At 40.9% G+C, this 20,733-nt stretch overlaps 1 pseudogene; it reads right to left on the reverse strand.

Moving 5' to 3' along the window:
* Window positions 1-13,359: 13,359 nt before the first annotated feature.
* Window positions 13,360-20,733, reverse strand: part of LOC125088918 (zinc finger protein 107-like) — a 166,738-nt pseudogene continuing 159,364 nt past the window's right edge.

A 20,733-nucleotide genomic window follows, 5' to 3' on the forward strand; every position in this document is an offset into this window, starting at 1 on the left:
TTGACTTCGGGTTTGGCCTTGAGAGGAGCTGTGTGTGTCACAAGTCCTTTGTGTGCATGGGCAGCATTTGGTGGAAACTTCTCTGCCCAGGAGCAGTGAGGAGCCATTACCAAGGGTGAAGGCTGGGGAAACTGAGGATAGAGTCACACTGCTGTGTCGTGCACATGTGCAAAATGGGTAGAGCAGGACAGGGAAACATGTAACATTGAGTCCTCTTGCAACGTGGGCAAGATGTTAGGCTACTTGAAGGTCTGAATTGCAGTGGGCTTGGCTGGGTTTTCTGTTTAGGGTCCAACAAGGTCAAAATCAAGATTTTATGAGGGACTGGACTTTCTCTGCAGCCTCTAGCAGGTACTCTACCTCCAGGATTATTTCTTGTTGATAACGTTCATCTCCTTCTGTTGACCCATGCCTTCTCCATGGTCACCCCTTGTCCACAATATCCCCAAAGAAGAGAGAAAATATTGACTCTCATGGTTGACTCACAATTTTACCTATGGTCCTTTACTGTATATTCCATAGAAAAGCTTCCTGAGGGCGCCTGGGTGGCTCAGTGGGTTAAGCCGCTGCCTTCGGCTCAGGTCATGATCTCAGGGTCCTGGGATCAAGTCCCGCATCGGGCTCTCTGCTCTCTGCTCAGCAGGGAGCCTGCTTCCCTCTCTCTCTCTGTCTGCCTGCCTCTCTGTCTACTTGTGATCTCTCTCTGTCAAATAAATAAATAAAATCTTTAAAAAAAAAAAAAAGAAAAAAAGAAAAGCTTCCTGAGTGTTTTATATACGTAAGGTTTTTGCCTCATGGGCTGAAATTAGAAACTACTGATAATTGTGAATCAAATGCAAATCAGGGAATTAATGAGGAGGAGAAGGAATTAGTGACCTCCAACAGAACTCCAACAGAACCCCTGCTCCATCCCTCTACACCCTCTACCTCTAACCCCCATGGGGGCCTGAATCTCTCATGACCTGGAGATATCGAGGAACCCTAGTACTCTCCCTCCAAATGACCCTTCTAGGCTTTCTCATGCTCTTCCTCATTCATCTTGTGCATTTTAGACCTATAAACCAATAAACCCCTCTTCACCTCATTCTAGAACCCACAGTCCAAACTCCCTTCCATTGTCCCTGAATCCTCCATTGTTTCCTCCTCCTCCTCCATTGTCATTTATGGCCCTCTCCCCACAACATCATTTTAACAACTTCAGTCCAGTTATTGTGCCTTTTATGTCTACTGCCTTCAATATCTCAGCCCTCCTTTCTCAGGAGCCCTTAGTTTCCTCATGACCCCACACCCATTATACCCAACCCTACACTCCTGACTTTCCCATGGGCCCTTGAGCCTACTGATGCCCACTGGTCTCCCAGCTGTGAAGATCCCCTCCACCCACATTAAATACCTGTGTCCATTAGGTCCCTAGGCATCAACCTTTTTCCTAGCGCTCATCTCTGGTTGGAGCACTGAACACCACAGTCCTCCATTCACAAGCAACTATCTCCCTTCCACCGCTATGTTCTTTAATCCTTCCTAGGCAATAAGGTTTGCATGCCTTTTACCCAACCTTGATTTTTAACTCCCTTTTGCCAATTAATTCATCACCCATTATCCTCTTCCTTCCCAAGATTTCCTTCACCCTTATTCCCTCAACACACGTATGCCTCATATCCTAAATATCCCTGCATACTGCCACCCAAACCTTAAACCTGTTGTGCACTTTAACCCCTCTGTGACATTTAACTCCCCAGTGCCTTTCTGCCCTGTTGTGGGTTACATCGAGTGCCTCAGATAAATATGCTCGTCTTAATCCCCAGTACTGTAATTGTAACCCTTTTGGGCAATAGGATGTTTGCAGACGTAAAGCGAAAATGAGCTCACATGGGTTCAGGTAAACCCGAATTCAATGACTGCTGTCCTAATGAGAAGAGGGAAGGTTAGGCACACACAGAAAACTGTGTGATGATGAAGAAAGAGACAGAGATGCATCTACTAGCCGAGGAAGATCAAGGATAGCTGGCAGTCTCCAGGAGTTAGAGAGAGGAAAGACTCAATTCTCTCAATGAAGTGTGGCTCTGCCAACAGCTTGACTCCAGACACCTAAGAGCTCCCAGATCTGTGAGACAGAATTTTGGGGGTTGTTTAGCCATTTGGGCTAATTTCTTACAGCAGCCCTAGAAATCTAACACAGGTCCTGGCCTCCCTTCTCCCGTGGCTCTGTTACCCTAAGCCCCCAGACTCTGTGCACTCCATTGATTCCCATGCCCCTCATATTTATCCCACTGTATCACTCCTCGTCTTCCTGCCACACACCTTGCCCTTAAGTAGCAGAGCTCCTTATTCTTTCCATGGCACATGTTGTGAATATGGTCCCTATGGAGTTTTTCTGTGTTGGAAGGAGTATACAGAGTGGAAAGAGCCTTGGTTTTCAGGCATCCAGAGTACCATCCTTGACCCCGTTTTTCCATATACAAATACTTCCTGGAGATACACTCTCTCATGTTACTAAATGAGATTTATGAACCCCAGAGTGTCTCTGTGAGCTTATGTCATTGGAAGGCTGTTTCATTATGAGTGTGTGCTGCTGGAGGAGTCTGTAAGTGTTGTCTCTGTTTCTGCACGGGTGCCTGTGAACGTGGGACTCAATGTGTGAGTAGGGAAGAGACTGTGTGTGAGTATATGTGATCGTGTATTTAAATGTCTGAGTGTGTAGACGTGGTACCTGTGTGTATAGAATGTGCATTGCCCCCAGTTATGGCTCTAACCTATACCCTGGCGATTGCGGTTGCTTTGGGAAGGAGATGGGTCAGATGTGGATTGATTTCCTTGAAATATCAAAGGATTGCGTCAGTTTTCATACTTTTTCAATAATTAGGAAATGAATGCGTATTACAAAATTGAAAAAGAACCATGGTAACCATTCAGTGCTCAGTGCTCTTCAATTAGAAATGACTTCACTGATATTTTTTTAAATGGTTCAATCTGCTCATTAAACGTTCTTTTCCTGGTCTCATTGTTGTAAGAAGCTCTTTTATAACATTTGTGGTCTTCAAGGATATTGTTCTCTTTAGAATTGTTACTAATCCTGGGATCAATTTTGTGAGATTCTATTTTCCTGCCAAGTGTCCTTAATCTTTACTTTGCAAACTGATTTTCACTCATGCAAATTAACATAGTAGAAATTACTATTGGAAGGGCTGGGTGGCTCGGTCAGTTAAGCATCTGCCTTTGGCTCACCTCAGGGTACCAGGGTCCTGGGATGGAGTCCCATATCAGGATCCCTGCTCAGTAGGGAGTCTACTTCTCCCCCTCCTTCTGCCTCTCCCTTAGCTGGTGCTCTCTCTCTGACAAATACGTAAATAAAATCTTAAGGAAAAAAACGAAATTATTGTCATTTCATTTTAATTCTTCCATCACTGAATCTATCAAGTTCTTTGATTGCTTTTTTCTGCTTATGAATTAGGCACAACTTCATGGTCTGAAGATTAAGGAGGAGCTGAGATTACACTTCCAGAATTTCTCAGGGAAACATAGAATCCAGTGAAATCCTCAAGCTTGGTGCCCATCCCTCATGGGTCAGTCTTCAGCATGTTCTTCTGTCTCTCATATGACAGCATTTTTGCTCTCCAGGGATGTTGAAAGAGAAACACTTTTAACAGTCTTAACACTGGTTGCAGGTGTATGAGCTCATAACAGAAACTTACAATTGATAATTGGAAACTGAGAAAAATATTTTTAAAAATATTCTCACCTTCAGGGGCACCTGGGTGGTTCAGTCGATTAAGCGTCTGCCTTTGGCTCAGGTCATGATCCCAGGGTCCTGGGATTGAGCCCCGCATCGGGCTCCCTGCTCAGTGGGAAGCCTGCTTCTCCCTCTCCCACTCCCCCTGCTTGTGTTCTCTCCCTCGCTGTGTCTCTCTCTGTGAAATAAATAAATTAATAAATCTTAAAAAAAAATTCTCACTTCCACCAACCACCAAACTCACATTTAAACAGGATCATAGGGACGCCTGGGTGGCTCCATCAGTTAAGCCGCTGCCTTCTGCTCAGGTCATGATCCCGGTGTCCTGGGATCGATTCCAACATTGGGCTCCATGCTCAATGGGGAGCCTCTTTCTCTCTCTGCCTCTACCTGCTTGTGCTCACTCTCTCTCTCTCTGACAAATAAATAAATAAAATATTTTAAAAAAATAAACAGGATCATAAATGTATTATTATGTATTCCATATATATACACCATTTTGTCCTATATGTATTTTACATATATCATCATATATATTCTATGTCATCTTATATGTATATAAATGAAATGTATATAATGTATATAAATATTTGTATAAATATATATAAATCTTTAGAAAATGACAGATCAGTAGGTCGAAGTGAGCTATTTTCTTGAATGCTTAATATTCTGAATCAGCTTACAATGTGATTACCGAGAGAGCTGTATCAACATAATTCTGAAGAGTGGAGGAATATCCTTTATGTATATTTATCACCTACTCCAAATTGACTGACTACTTCATTATAAACTTGTTCACATTGAAGACCAGGCTGGCGAACCACTAAAAGTCATAATACCAATATGGTCAATTGATACAATCCCTAAATAAAGAAAAAGAATTACCTTTGCTAGATCCCCCCCAATAATACCTTTATCGAAGACTGTGTGTATATAAACTTTTCATGTACACTGGATAAAAGATTAGCAAGTACATCTTTTTTGCCCTCCACATTTAAGGTCATAGATGCCCATTTTCACACGAATTTCCATATACCAAGGTTCCTACACAACTTCACATTTCAAATGAATACCATCTCTCTAGGATCCACTGTGCAAGGCGTCTAAGTGTCCATTTCTCTGCGGCCCCTAACTGAATTTGTCATCCAGCTGGACCGCAGCCTATTATTCCACGGGTCCATAGTTCTCTTCCATTTCTTGAATGACCGTCTCATATGTGCATCCTTGTGGATAACACTGTCCTAAATTCCCATTTGTCACATTGAAATTTACACACTCTAATATATGTCTATAATCTGCAATTTGTTTTAGCACCTAACAATTCATTAGCACATAGACTCTGAACTTTTCCACTGTACACATTAATCGTTTGATTTCTACAAGGCCACAACAAATACATGGCTTTTCCTTTAAAATTGCTATTACATGTTACTTTTAATTATTGGGACAAAGCTCAGTCTGTCTCGGTCACTGCTTGCCTGTAACGTGCTGAATAGTAGAGCGTAGGACTCAGTGGGAGATGAATGAGTGTAAACATTTTAACATTGTTAAAACATAGAATTTACATCTCTAATTATATTAAGGGACTCGATTTCCTTATCCAGTCACAACAGAGCCCAGATAGACTGGAGTCAGGGCTCATGAGAAGAAAGGGACAGACAGGTGGTTAACATGCAGCAGATGGCGCAGAGATGTTCCCCATCAACCAGTTGGGGTTATGAACAAGAGCACTGCACCCCCGAAGACAGAGGTGAGGGTGTTCAATGACACAAAGGTGCCCAGCATGACAAGGATGTTCTGGGTGACTGTGGTCTCCTGGGAGGGTCTGGGCAAAACCCAATTTCTAGGAATGTGCTGGATCCCTGCTTCTTTTGTCTGGGCAGCACGGAAAGCAGGGAGCCACTGGCCCAGATCATGAGCCCCAAAGGTGAAACACCAGGGAGTAACAGCCATGTGCAAACCGTGGCACCGCGAGTTCTCCTTGAAATGGAGCGGAACAGTGTCCCAAATCTTTCTTCTTCCTGATGTGTTTACTACTCAAATTGCGAGCCACATACATAGGAAAAATCACATTGATTAGCGTATATAGCACCCAATAAAGGACCATATTGAACTCAACGTACATGGGAGACTTCACTTGGAGCTCTGCCCACCCGGAGTTCCAGGGACTGAGCATGAGCACCTGAAAGACACTCGGGAGGCAGGTGGTGCTAAGAGACACACCCCTGCCCACGCTGTGAAGCTAGAACACAGTTCATATTCAAAATCTTTGAGAATGTCTTTCAGTGCCAAACCTGCCATTGCCTGCGTGAATCCTTTAGAAAAATACAAGCAAGGAGTGCCTATGGTCGGGTGTTTGAGAATCAGATCTGTGGACCTTACCTGTGCCCAGGGGAGCGAAAAGGAAGGTATAATGGTGAAGAAGAGAGAACTTCTTCAGGTTTCCCACTATACCCTGTAATAAAAAAATGTTACTCCTGTTGTCAAGTGTTTAAAGGCCATCCTACTGGCTTCCAGATGCCTGCGATTCATCTTTGTTGCCAGAGATCCATGGAAATATGAGGCAGGCATTCAATGGAGCATGGCAGCGGAAAGTCAATAAGTAGCACTTCTTACTAGTTCCTACTCAAAGAAAATTAGAAAAATACACTTCCTTTTGTTAAAAGGCTTCCAATGTTCAACCATATTAGGCTTTAAATAGGAATGTGCATGAAACACTGAAAAGAACAATGTACATGTGTTACTTTTAATTTTTTTTATTTATTTTTTTCATGTGTTACTTTTGTTTTTTTAAAGATTTTATTTATTTATTTGACAGAGAGAGAGAGAGATCACAAGTAGGCAGAGAAACAGGCAGAGAGAGACGGGGAAGCAGGCTCCCTGCTGCACAGAGAGCCCGATGTGGGGCTTGATCCCAGGACAATGGGATCAAGACCTGAGCTGAAGGCAGAGGCTGTAACCCACTCAGCCACCCAGGTGCCCCTCATGTGTTACTTTTTAAAAATCTTCATGACTCTAATATGGGCCCATACAGAGTTTTAATTTGTAGAGGAAAATGATACAGACACACAATTTTAAAAACTTAAAAAATTTTTAAATCTGAAAAAAATTTTAACCAGTTTTTAAAGTTTTAGAATTTTAAACTTCACATATTTATATGTGAAAATGCGCATATGGCTTATGGGCAGAGTGCTGTATTGTAGCAAACACAAAGTGCTTTAACTATTGTGCTACAGGAATAAATCCTGACAGCTGGGTTTTCAACTAATTTAGATCTCTGCTTAGTTTTGTCTCTTATACCTTGACATTTTAAATTCATATTTTTTTAGTTTGTTTTCACAATATTCTTAGGTATAAATACTCTACCGGTCAGTATGGAGTCTGAAGAAAAACTTGGGGTTTTTATTATGTTAGATGAACTACTGCAGTATAATAGGAAAAGGAACCTGCCCCAGGACAACTTGGATTTCCTGAAAACAGAATGACTTATTTCTTAGACAACACTCGTCTGTGTGTGCGCCAGTGTCCAAGCGCGACGTGAGATATCACAGTACGTCCAGAGTATTCGCATTAGGAAACAATCCACGTGACGCCAACACTGTGAAACGTCAACCTTTGACCCAGTTTTGGGGAGAAATGAAGTTATTGGTATCATCAGACCACCTTTCTCCATTCACACCGGTGCAAAAGGAAACTGTTACCGATACAGTGAGATGGGTGAAGCCTCGTGCGTGGTGGAAAGTTGGGGGAACTGCATGCTGAGCTTGCGCTTGGTACTACAATCTTTTTTAAAGAAGAGGAAATATCACAAAGTGCGTTTGAGCCGAACAGCTGCTCTGTGAAACCCACGATGCGAAGCCTTTTTTGAATACCTCTTACTTCCTCACATCAACGGTCTCTTGATAATCATCAGAAAATGATGTTAGAGTAGGGATGGTTTCAAAGTCTCCCTTACACGCATCCTGACCCATAGGTAGAGAAGAATATTTCTATCTTTAAAACTTTCACTCAGAGGCTGTTCTTTTTACAGCTTGAAACCCTTTACCTCTCTTCCTCTGAGGTGTCCTCCACAGTGGGCTTCTTCTCACTGACTGGGTTCCTTCCTTGTTGCTCTACTGAAGGCTGGCTCTCGGAATATTTCTCCCGGGTATCACAGAATCTCCTGTCAGTTCTCACTTCCTTCTCCTCGGGCTGTGTATGTGCCCTGAACAATTCTCACCACGAAGGAATGACCTAAAGCTCTTGAGAAGGTTAGCTTTGGGGGTGTTTCAGTTTTGACACCCAAGATTCCTTTCGGAGTTGGCAGTCAGGTTCTGGATATCAAAGAGGAGGGACAGCCTGTAGCGCTTAGTAGGCATAGGATATTGGGCTACTCGGTTGAGACTGGGATTAAAGAAAACGCAATGTAATCCAGATGGGGTCAATGACCCCAGTAAAGGGCAAAGTCCTGAAAATCGCAGAGTACTTAGCTCTGCCAGCATTTGAAAAACTCACTAGAGGATGAACAAGAGCATTGCTGAATTCTGAATACCAAAGAGAGGTGTTATAGGGAATAGAATAAATCATTCCATAACCTGACATCAGTACTTACTGACACTGCCTTTAAAATCCTATGACAGGGCGCCTGGGTGGCTCAGTGGGTTAAGCCTCTGCCTTCAGCTCAGGTCATGGTCTCAGGGTCCTGGGATCCAGCCCTACATCAGGCTCTCTGCTCAGCAGGGAGCCTGCTTCCTCCTCTCTCTCTGCCTGCCTCTCTGCCTACTGATAATCTTTGTCTGTCAAATAAATAAGTAAAATATTAAAAAAAAATTTTTAGAAAAAAGAAAAGAAAGAAAAATAAGGTTCGGGGCACCTGAATGGCTCCTTGGGTTAAGCGTCTGCCTTCAGCTCAGGTCCTGATATCAGGATCCTGGGATTGAGCCCCACATCAGGCTCCCTGCCCAGCAGGGAGCCTGCTTCCCCCCTTCCTCTGCCTGCTGCTCTGCCTACTTGATTTCTGTCAAATAAATAAATGGAATATTAAAAAAAAAAAAAGAAAAATGTTTCAATTGCAGAGATATTGTCTTTTAATCCTATGTGATAATTAAAATATTTACTCGTTGGCTAATACAAATTTTTTACTTATAACATCTAAGAAAAATGGATATGCTCTTAGTTTTATTGTTAAATGTAACATCCATCATAATTCTGCTTTTGTCTTTTGTGGAAGGCATGCTTCCACATGCTTCATGCCTGGAAATGCTGTATACTCTCATACATTCAGTCAAACATTGTAAGATGATGTTTAACTCTTTCTAGAAGTTATCTGTATTTTTTCTACTTTAAAGAGTTTATATTAAAGTTATATGCAAAAAAATCCATACCAGTTACTAGACAGTCTATTCTGGAGAACATAGGAATTAGCTGTATCTTCCAAAGGTGCTTTTCCTACTGACCCAACTCTGTCTCCAGACCGTCTTCAGATTCTCCAGCTTCAATATCAGCTCTTTCCTGGCTTTCTAGCCTGCTGGACTTCCTTGCCGACACCAGACTTGCCATCGGTCACACTTAGGTTAGGCAATTCATAAAGAAAGCTTTCCTTCCTTCTATATATGTAGAGATATATAGAAAAACAGAGATCTATAGAGATATAGACATTAAAAACACAGAATGACACAGATACCCATTCTACTGATTCTTAAACTGAGAGATTTTCACATCTCTACATTTTCTTCATCCAACATCAAAGCATTGAACGTAACTCATACTAGTAATTATGTATGTGTACGTTGACAAACCTTCTTGTGTGCTTTTCAAAATTGTTTTTGCATCATCACAAATCTTAAGGCACACAAGAAAGTTAAATCCTAAATTCCTGTCGAACTCTTACAAGTGTGTGTGTTTAATAGATGAATTTATGTAGTCTTGAGAGGTTATAATACTAAGTCTTCTTAGGCAGGCATGTCTTATTTGGGCTTCCTTGTAATAGTTTTATTTGCACACAGTTTCCATAGTGTAGAATTCCCCCATTTAAAATGTTCAAGTGGAACAGATGGGGTGCCTGGGTGGCTCAATCATAATTCCAGAGTCCTGGGATTGAGGCCCACCTCTGGCTCCGTACTCGTTGGGGAGTCTACTTCTCCCTCTCCCTCTGCCAGGCCTCCCCCCGTTTATCCCCCAAGTGTCAAATGAATAAAATCGTACAACAAATGTGCAAAGAGGTTTTTGACTACCTCACAAATCGGTGCAAGCACACCATAGTCAAATTTTGTATTGAACTTCCTCTTAAAGAGAATTCATACTCTAACTATCACCATCCCTATCCTCTTATGCCTGTGGCTAGGAAACCACTAATTGGCTTATTTAATGTTTTTTCAGTCTCACTGACATATAATACATATTTTAACGTGCCCTAGGGTTTACATATATTGCAAAAGTTATCACCTCAGAGACTTACAAGTTTTCATGTGATAAGAATTTTTAAGAGCTATTGTCTAAGCAACTTTCAAGTGTATTGTAATTATATCCAGTATACATTGTAAATATTCCCATTATCTACTCACCTGGCAATGTACAAGGTACTTCCATTCTTTTGGCTATTGTAAAGTTGCCTGATTATTTTTCACATATTTGTGAATTTTCTCATTTTGTACTTCTAATTGACTTCTAGTTTCACACCATAGTGGTTGGAAAAGGTGCTTGGTATCATTTCAATCATAAACTTATTAAGACTTGTGTGGTCTAACATATACTCTATACTGGAGAATGCTCCATGTACCTGTGAGAAGAATGTGTTCTCAGATGCTGTTGCATAGTGTTGGACGTCTGCCTGCCTCTTATTATTGAAGTCTGATGTTCCCTCACTCATTTGATGTCTGGATAATCCACCCATTCTTGAAGGCGCAATCTCGAGGTCCCCTTCTAATGTATTGCTGTATCTTCCTCTGTTCTTGTCTGCTAATAGCTGCTTCACAGGTTATGTGCTTTTATGTTGAGTGTATAAATAATTATAAAAGTTGTATCTGTTTGTTGAATTGACCCCTTTATTACTTTATTCTTTTTAAGGAAAAGCATTCATTTGAAAAATATAAAAGAATACTATAGATCAAACAAAATTAGTCTTTAAAAGTTAAGTGACTCCTATGTATCTAAATTTTGACAAATCAACACAACCATCCAATGCACAAAAAGACTGTTCTTTGCTCAAGGAGTAGAAAGCAATAAAGAGAAATGTCTTGTCACTACAGACTCTACATGAATACACAGACCTACAGCTTTAATGTAACAAATCATAACTACACGTGTTAGCTACCTTTCTCCAAAATTAAAGGAGTGAACCTTTTATATTTAGTAAATGCATATATAACGTATACAACTGTTGGTCATAGCTAAGCAATGCTAGAAACGTTGAAGCAACAGAATATAAGGGTTTCTTACGGGAAGATGTACATTTCCAAAAAAACCCCAGCTTGGACTAAATCCACTATCACAACTAAGGCAAAGGTGACCCATAGGAAGCCTATCATTTGCAACTGAATATAAAGAAAAACTGCCCTGTCCTTCCAAAACCAAAACAATGGTGGAAGTCTTTTTTGACATTCTGCCAAAAAATAGATCATTATGAACACTGCACAAAGTCAGCCCGTTATGTTAAATGAGCTTTGCCATGTTTTACTACACTCTCTGGCTTAAAGTTTATTTTCACTGATGTAAGCAGAGCTAACCTGCTTTTTTATTCCATTTGCATGGAATATTCGTTTTCACACCTGCACTTTCAGTCAGAGTGTTCTTAAAGCTGAAATGATTCTCTTCAAGCCTGTATACGGTTGGGTCTTGTATTTCTTTCCTTTCAGGCAATCTGTATCTTTGGATTCAAGAATTTAGGTCCTTTATATTTAAAGCAAGTATCACTACAAGTATGGGGTTACAGTCTGGCTGTTTAGATTTATTCATCGCTTTCTTATTCATTAGCTATCATTGTGATTTGATGATTTTAAAGAGGGGAATACTTAGATTATTTTCTTTTCTTTTTTTTTTTTTTAAAGATTTTATTTATTTGACAGAGAGAGATCACAAGTAGAGAGGCAGGCAGAGAGAGGGAGGGAAGCAGGCTCCCCGCTGAGCAGAGAGCCCGATGTGGGACTCGATCCCAGGACCCTGAGATCATGACCTGAGCCGAAGGCAGCGGCTTAAACCGCTGAGCCACCCAGGCGCCCCAGATTATTTTCTCTTTATGTGTTCTGTATCTACTACATTGCTTTGATTTTGTCATTACCGTGAGGCTTAGAGAAGACATCTGGTAGCACTCTATTTTAACTGCTTACCAGCTTAGTATTTCATACGAAAACACTTTCAGGACTCTGGTAATTCTCTAAAAATGTGGATGTACGAGTGTATGTCATTTTACAGAAGTTAGCTATTCTCTGATATCTGTCAGGATTTCTTCATTTCAACCCCATCAACTCATACTCTCTAACAATTACTACTGTGAAGACTGCCATCTTGTTTTCATTAAAAACACCAATTAGTAAAACATGTAATTGGTAATGGTCACAATTTTTTTTTTTTTTTTTTAGTTTTAATAAATGGAGAATGATGTCCTGAACAACTACTTCATGAGGATCTATATCAATGTTATAACCACAGGAGGAATATTCATTTAGATTTTCCTCATATATTGTATGTTACACAGTCCTTCATCTTCCATGGAAAATTAGATATGCATGAGTCCCACCTAAAGAAGAAGGGCTTCTCATATCCCTGATGCAACAACGATGACCCACATACTTTCACACACTCACTAGGAATAAATGAATATTCTGAAGAGTTCTAAGAGTAGAAAGGCATGAATAATTGCAAGTCACAAATCTCATATAGGATCAATGGAAACACAAACACACTGAAATTATACTCATGTGAAAATCCCTTCTATCTTTTGAAGCATAATAGCACATACATTATCTAACTAATTTTGCATTAAGACTTTTTTGAGGGACGCCTGGGTGGCTCGGTTGGTTGAGCGGCTGCGTTGGGCTCAGGTCATGATCCCAGGGTCCTGGGATCCAGTCCCACATCGGGCTCCTTGCTCGGCGGGGAGCCTGCTTCTCCCTCTGCCTCTGCCTACCTCTCTGCCTCCCTGTGCTCGCTCACTCTCTCTCCCTCTGTCCCTGACAAATAAATAAATAAAATCTTAAAAAAAAAAAAAAGACTTTTTTGATATAATCTAAGAAGAGAGTGACTGGTGTACTGCTTTGTTCTGGAAATTCTATGACATTTACTGACATTTGATGTTCAATTAAATACGTTTCTATGGACTTTTCTCTGTCAAGTTCCTTTTCTTCCCTGAACTCTCTGATGTTTCCTAAACTGTAAGAGACAGTCTTTCCTCATTCATTATGTTTGTAGAGTTTGACCCAAGACTGCATTTTGGGATACCAAGTAAGGACTGAATTCTAGTTAAAGGCTTGGCCATTGTCTTTACATATTACAGTTTTGCTCCTGGATGAAAACAATGATGTTGAGCAAGTTATGACGTCCAGTCAGAGGCCTGCCATGTTCTTTCCATTTCTAGTAGTTCTCCTCAGTATGAACTCTGGGATGCTGACTTAAGTGTTGAGCAATCCAAAAGCTTTACCACATTCTTTACAAGATTTCTCTCTACTATGAATTCTGTAATGCTGGGAGAGGCTTGAGCACCAGGAAAGGGTTTGCAGAATTTCTGTATTTGTAAAATCACCTCCACTACATACTTGGATAAGGAACAAGGGTTTAGCATTGCTTAAAGGTCTTGCCACATTCATTACGAGTGTATAATCACTCTCCAAATTGAATTCTCTGATGTGGAATTAGAACAGCAGTCCTCCCAAATTCTCTCAGTCTTCAAATTTGTTAGGACTAGTTCCAGGAGGAATTCTGTGATGTTGCATAAGGTGTGACTGCTGGATAAAGCCCTGGCCACATTCTTTACATTTCTAAGGTTTCTCTCCAGTATGACTTAAGGGATGTACACAATGGGATGCATGCCACTTAAGGGCCTTGCCACATACTTGACATTTGTAATGTTTCTTACCACATGAATTCTCTGATGGCAAGTAAGGCCTGAATGGAACATAAAGGCCTTGCCACATTCTTCACAATTATAACGTTTCTCTTCAGTATGAATTCTGTGATGTTGAGTAAGGTTGGATTCCCTCTTCAATGTCTTGCCACATTCTTTACATTTGTAAGGCTTCTCTCCAGTATGGATTTTGTGGTGTTGACTACGGCTTGAATGTCTGCTCAAGTCCTTGCCACAGTCTTTACATTTGTACGTTTTTCTCTCCAGTATGAATTCCGTGATGGTGAGCAATGGCTGAGAACTGCTTGAAGACCTTCCCACATTCTTTATATTTGTAAGTGTTCTCTCGCGTATGAATTCTGTGATGGTGAATAAGGACTGAGCACTGCTTAAAGACCTTCCCACACTCTTTACATTTGTAAGGTTTCTCTCTAAAATGCGTTGTGTGATGTTCAATAAGGTTTGACTGCCACCTAAAGGCCTTGCCACATTCTTCACATTGGTAAGGTTTCTGTCCAGTATGAATTCTGTGATGTTCAGTAAGGTTGTATTCCCCCTTAAAGGCCTTGCTACATTCTACACATTGGTAAGGTTTCTCTCCAGTATGAATTCTGTGATGTTCAGTAAGGTGTGACATCTGGTTAAAGGCCTTGCCACATTCTACATATTTCTAAGGTTTCTCTTCAGTATGAACTCTGTAATGTGTAGTAAGGCCTGACTGATGGATAAAGGCCTTCCCACACCCTTTAAATCTGTAAGGTTTCTCTCTAAAATGAATTCTGCGATGTTCAATAAAGTTTGACTGCTGCCTAAAGGCCTTGCCACATTCTTCACATTTGTAAGGTTTCTCTCCAGTATGAATTCTGTAATGTTGAGTAAGTTTGGAATGCTGCCTAAAGGCTTTGCCACATTCTTCACATTTGTAAGGTTTCTCTCCAGTATGAATCCTGTTATGTCGAGTAAGGTTGGATTCCCCATTAAAGGCCTTGCTACATTCTACACATTGGTAAGGTTTCTCTCCAGTATGAATTCTGTGATGTTCAGTAAGACGTGATATCCGGTTAAAGGCCTTGCCACATTCTTGACATTGGAAAGGTTTCTCTCTAGTATGAATTCTGTGATGTTGAGTAAGGTGTGAAGAATTGCTAAAGGTCTTGCCACATTCTTGACATTGGTAAGGTTTCTCTCCAGTATGAATTCTGTGATGTTGAGTAAGACTTGAGCTGTAGTTAAAGGCCTTGCCACATTCTTGACATTGGTAAGGTTTCTCTCCAGTATGAATTCTGTGATGTTGAGTAAGGTATGAAGACTTGTTAAAGGCCTTCCCACATTCTTGACATTGGTAAGGTTTCTCTCCGGTATGAATTCTGTGATGTTGAATAAAACTTGTGCTGCGGTTAAAGGCCTTGCCACATTCTTGACATTGGTAAGGTTTCTCTCCAGTATGAATTCTGTGATGGTGAGTAAGACTTGAGCTGTGCTTAAAGGCCTTCCCACATTCTTGACATTGGTAAGGTTTCTCTCCAGTATGAATTCCGTGATGGTGAGTAAGGGTCGATGGCAATTTAAAGTCTGTGCTGTATTCTTTACTTTTGTAAGGTTTCTCTCCACTACAGATTGTCTTATGTATATGTGTCCCTGATGACTGACTAAACGTGGTCCCAGGCTTCTTATATCTGGATGGGTTTTTTCCCACATAAATTTTTGGATGATCACCAGAACTGGAGGACTGGTTAAAATCTCTTTCACGTTCATTAGGATTCTCTCTTATATGCATACTGTTAGACAGAAGGATGGATCTTTGAGAAAAGTCTTCCCCACATTTAATAGGCCTGAAATGGTTCTCTGCAAAATGAGTCCTCAGATGTTTATTAACATTTGAGCCTGGATGAATTTTTTTCTCAGATTCACTGCCTTGAGCAATTCCCTCTCCACTGAAAATGCTCTGGGAATTTTGAAGGGTTGAGTCTTTAGTGAAGGACCTCTCAAATGGATCCCACTTAGCAGTTGTTTCTCCATGTTGAAATCTCTGAAGTTTAGAAATATTTGAATGAATGGTCAATCCAATCCTATTTTCAAAATTGTTCAAATCATTATGTTCAGCACAGACCCGGTAACTTTCCAGATGTTCCACATTCTCCATCCATAAATATGGACGTTTGAGTGTTTGAGTGGAGCTCCTGCTGACCGAAACACCCTGCCTTGCAGAACTAATGGACTTAAAAAGGAAGGTTTTACCAAGTATTTTGTATCTTTCACTATCATGGGCAGTAGTCTCAATTTGGATATATCCTTTACGATCATTATCCCAGTCTATCATTAGGTGTAACTTCTCAAGGACGCTATGTTTGTATCGACCCACGGATACATCTTGAAATGAAGCTTCTTTGCATGGCTCTGGCAGGAAGTTCAGGGTGCCCTGTGAAGATACAGCTGAAAGATATTGAAAAACAGAAAAGTCAAGTCGTTCCATTTACTACTTTCAGACGAATATACTGAGGATGTCTAACATAGCAACCATAAAATCAATCAGAGAACGTCAGCACTATGGCTGAGTAGGAAGCATCAGGACTTTGTTCCTCTGTGGACACATCAATTGGCACATAACATACTGACCACACAGCTTCATAGAAAAGTCTATAGTATTGTCAGGGTCTAACACAAATCACTCTCCTCTATATCAAATAATCATGAAAAGTACCATTATATAAGCCCAAAATCAGCAGAAGGAAGGAATATTTTTTTTTTAAAGATTTTATTTATTTATCAGAGAGAGAGAGGAAGAGAGAGCGAGCACAGGCATACAGAGTGGCAGGCAGAGGCAGAGGGAGAAGCAGGCTCCCTGCCGAGCAAGGAGCCCGATGTGGGACTCGATCCCAGGACTCTGGGATCATGACCTGAGCCGAAGGCAGCTGCTTAACCAACTGAGCCACCCAGGCGTCCCAGGAAGGAATATTTTTGAGGATTTATTTGAGACAGAGAGAGAGAGACAGAGAGGGAGAGCATGAGTGAGGTGAGGGTCACAAGGAGAGGGGCAAGTCGATTCCTTGCTGAACAGGGAGCCTGAAACAGGATTCAGTCCCAGGACCCTGAGATCATGACCCGAGTGGAAGTCATGTGGAAGGCTTAAACACAAGACATCCTGGCACCCCTGGAAGAAAAGAAATTCAACATAAAACAGAAATGAAGAAAATAGAATTTAGCAAGTAAGGGAAAGTATCAATAGGAGGATTTAGTTTTCAGGAAAAAAAGATCAAAATTGACAGATCTGTGTCAATTCAAGTCCAGATTGAAAGAGAAGACCAACTAAGATTGGAAGAAGCAGTGTGGTAGCTACTCAGACCAAAAGGTTGAATATTTCTTCAAACAATGGACAGATGATAATCTGAAGGGAAACAGAGTAAGGTATCATGGGCTATAAAGAAGAAACTGCACTTTGTAACCTGGGAAACTTCAAAATTTAGACATGACGAATGTCCAGATTTATGTGACAGATGCCATAATTACTATTGTCTGTGTTCTTTTCTACAAAGCAAGTCCATAAACCTGGGCCCAGAGGCTTTTTTTTTTTTTAATTATGAAAAGTCAACAGAAGATCACAAGGTGATAAAAGAAATAGAAAAATGTGTTCCCATCATGAGAACAAAAGATATCCCACAAACGAACCCTCAGTTAATAAAGAACTCTTACTTGCATGACAAAGAATTAACCATCATAAAGATGCGCATGGAGAAAGGAAGAGAAAGCAGGTATGTAACTCAAAGAGATCAGAAAACAGGTCATGACCAAAATGTAAACCCAAGGAGACGAAGTATAACAATCAGCCAAGCAGCAACAGGGAGTTAAAGAACACGATGACGGAAGTTAAAAACACACCATTGGGTCACCCACAGACTTGCTCAAGCAGAAGAAAGAGTCAGACAATCTAAAGACCCTTGTCTTGAAGATCAAAGAAAGATGTCGAAAAAGACAGGGTCTGGGACTCGTAAGAGACCTCTAAGTGGACCGATATGTACATTAAGGGGACCCCATAAAGATAGGAGAGTGAAAGGGGGCAGAGGGTTGACATGAAAAACTAAAGGCTTCAGGGTGCCTGGGTGGCTCAGTGGGTTAAGCCTCTGCCTTCGGCTCAGGTCATGATCCCAGGGTCCTGGGATTGAGCCCGCATCAGGCTCTCTGCTCAGCAGGGAGCCTGCTTCCTCCACTCTCTCTGCCTGCCTCTCTGCCTACTTGTGATCTCTCTTTGTCAAATAAATAAAATCTTTAAAAGAAATGTAAGAATTACTTTTGATTACCCCGAAAGTGATTCTCATGCAAAGAGAATATAAATTCAACAATATAGATGTAGAAATTAATGCTCGTATTATAACTCAACTAGATATGCTAGAATATTCATAACCACCAGAAATACATAACATGAGTTACAAACAACATATGGGTAATATTTACATAGACAATACAAACATAATATTATTTGGAAAGGGCATAAGCCTGATTCATATTTGAGTTACATTCGCATTGTTCAAAAGTGTTGAAAACTTTCTCTTAAAAAAAATATACATTAAGGGCACCTGGGTGGCTCAGTGGTTAAATCCTCTGCCTTCGTCTCAGGTCATGATCTCAGGGTCCTGGGATCGAGTCCCGCATTGGGACTCTCTGCTCAGCAGAGAGCCTGCCTCCTTCTCCTCTCTCTCTCTTACTGCCTCTCTGCCTACTTGTGATCTGTCTGTCAAATTAAAAAAAAAAAAATCTAAAAAAAAATAGATTAAAAAAAAACAAAACAAAACACAACTAACTAATGTTGTGGAAAGTCCCATACAAAAGGAAGCACATTATTATGGAATATGCAAAACCAAAATAAGCCCAATTTTAACTAAAAAAATCTACAGAATAAAATATATGAATGATTTTAAAGGCAACCCTCTATAGAACTATAATTTTAATTCTGTATATCCATAAAAAAAGGCATTTTCAATTTCGGCTTATGTTCACTCACAGTAATACTGTAAGGAATCTCCATTAAAATCAAATATGAAGATGGGGCGCCTGGGTGGCTCAGTGGGTTAAAGCCTCTGCCTTCGCCTCAGGTCATGGTCTCAGGGTCCTGGGATCGAGCCCCGCGTCGGGCTCTCTGCTCAGCGGCGAGCCGGCTTCCTCCTCTCTCTCTCTCTCTGCCTGCCTTTCTGCCTGCTTGTGATCTCTGTCTATCAAATAAATAAATAAAATCTTAAAAAAAAATCAAATATGAAGAGGTGTAATGAAAAATATTATGAATAAGGCCTTAAGCGACATCAAAATATGTAATCTGCTACTGATATACTCCTCTTCTTACACAGAATTCAAGGTTATAATCAATTCTTTAGAGCGAAGCAGAGAAGCAAGTAACTTCCCTTTCTATGTAAGCAAACGCCATCACAGTTGTAAAATGTGCAGACAATCATTTTATAAGAACACTAGGGATTAAATCCAGATACATTCGGAGTAAAATAGTTAAAAAAAAATAAAAAGCCTTAGGATTGGGGCGCGAGGGTGGCTCAGTGGGCTAAAGCCTCTCTCTACTTGCGGTCCAGGTCATGATCCCAGGATCCCTGGGACCAAGCCCCGCATGGGGCTCTTTGCTCAGCAAGGAGCCTGTTTCCCTTCCTCTCTCTCTGCTGCTTCTCTGCCTACTTGTGATCTCTGTCAAATAAATAATAAATAAAATCTTAAAATTAAAAAAAAAAGCCTTACGATTAATTTTCCCTGAACTAAAATTCCATTTATGAACAGAACATTTTTTTCAATGTGGGAAATTTACTATCTACATCACTTCTTATAAACCACATGCGCATGTCATATCAGGACTTTTGATCTTATAAGTAGAGATGAGTCTCACAGACAACTAATAAGAAAGTGAAAACATATGACAAAGTCACAGGAACCTCATATTATGAAACAAAATTATAAAATGATGCAATTACTAATAAGCTAAGAATTGAGACTTTATTTCAGGCTATGGGTTCTACAAGTTCTGAATCCCCTGTAACATTCATTTGTGTAGGAAATCTAGCAAACAAATAGAGACGTTACATTAGTTCACCACTGGGGAATGGAACACATGGAACGGAAACTTCTCCTTTGTACAAAGAGAAATGAACATTTGAACGTTTGAAGTGAAATAAAGAATTATATTGTCTAATCCTAGGGAACTGCTTTGTTACCCTATGAACTGACTGAGTCTCAGTTTTATATGTTTAAGATTAAAGCCTCCATAACATTGGAAAGCATAAGCCAGAAACCAGGCGGTGTCTATCCCCAGTGTTCCGGGGATTTCCGCACCAATCCCCAGCATGCCCACCACAACTCAGGCACACTTTCTCACATGAAGCAAATGTGTGATGCAAAACATAGAAGAGACCCAGCATAGAGACCCTCAGAAATAGGGAGATTTTCCCAAGACTCTCTAAGCAATGGAAGAGCTCTCAGATTATGGAGACCCGGGGCACCTGGGTGGCTCAGTGGGTTAAAGCCTCTGCCTTCGGCTCAGGTCATGATCTCAGGGTTCTGGGATCGAGCCCCACATGGGGCTCTCTGCTCAGCAGGGAGCCTGCTTCCCTTGCTCTCTCTGCCTGCCTCTCTGCCTACTTGTGATCTCTATCTGTCAAATAAATAAAATCTTAAAAAAAAAAAAAAAGAGATTATGGAGACCCTCCCACTCGCAGGAGAGTCTCCTGGTCCTCCCTGTGGACATGATGGACCATCACTGGAGCTGAAGCAGAATCCTTAGAGAAAATAAAAGCATGATGATGTTGGCTCACAGATGTCCCTCTGGGAGAGTCAGAGACATAAGACGGCGCTTCTCCAACGGATTTTCATTCAAGCAGAGCTACTGGAACCACATTTGAAGGTTTACCTTCCTCCTTCAGACTTGGACCTCACCTCTGTCATCTGCTTCATCCATTCCCACCTACCTGGATCAAAGACCACT

This window comes from Lutra lutra, chromosome 17, assembly GCF_902655055.1.
Source record: "Lutra lutra chromosome 17, mLutLut1.2, whole genome shotgun sequence".
Classification (NCBI taxonomy): domain Eukaryota; kingdom Metazoa; phylum Chordata; class Mammalia; order Carnivora; family Mustelidae; genus Lutra; species Lutra lutra.